This window comes from Cicer arietinum, chromosome 7, assembly GCF_000331145.2.
Source record: "Cicer arietinum cultivar CDC Frontier isolate Library 1 chromosome 7, Cicar.CDCFrontier_v2.0, whole genome shotgun sequence".
NCBI classification, from domain to species: domain Eukaryota; kingdom Viridiplantae; phylum Streptophyta; class Magnoliopsida; order Fabales; family Fabaceae; genus Cicer; species Cicer arietinum.
The window spans coordinates 49425120-49425957 of NC_021166.2; positions in this window are offsets into that span (position 1 = coordinate 49425120).

Consider the following 838-nt stretch of genomic DNA (forward strand, 5'->3'; position numbering starts at 1 on the left):
ATATTAGAATTTTAATAATTTACAAACATTCAAACTATTATTAATATTAATTGAGTAATCATAATCATTAATATTTTGATTTCTAAACCGAAATCTAAAATTTATAACAATTCAGTTACAAACTATTAAATTGTTAAACAATTACAAGTATACATCAAATACAAATAATTGTAAATGAATTACTTTAATTTCATATCAATTAGAACTATAAACCAACAAATTAAATATAATTAGTTTCAGTAAAATAAAACTAACCAAAATTCAAAGAGAAATTATTTTGTCCATCATTTCTAAATATTTATATATTATATATATTAACCAATATCAAAGTAAAAAATCAAATACAAATATTATTTTTTTCTCTCACTATCATTTTTATAATCGATCTTTGTGGTAATTTTGATTTTTTTTTAACTTTAAATCGGATATATTATAATTTTAATTTACAAACATTATTTCTTAAATTAATATTAATTGAGTAATCATAATCATTAACATTTTGGTTTCAAAATCGAAATCTAAAATTTATAAAAATTCGGTTACAAAATATTAATTGTCAAACAATTATAAGTATACATCAAATACAAATAATTGCAAATAAATTACTTTAATTTCATGTCAATTAACACTATAAAATAACAAATTAAATTTATTTAATTTCAATAAAATTAAATTGATCAAGATTCAAAAAGACATAATTTTGTCAATAATTTATAAATATTTATATATACTATATATATTTACCAATATTCAAAGTTGAAAATTAAATACAAATATTGTTTGTTCTCTCACTCGATCATTTTACTTATCGATCTTTGTGGTAATTGTGAATTTTTTT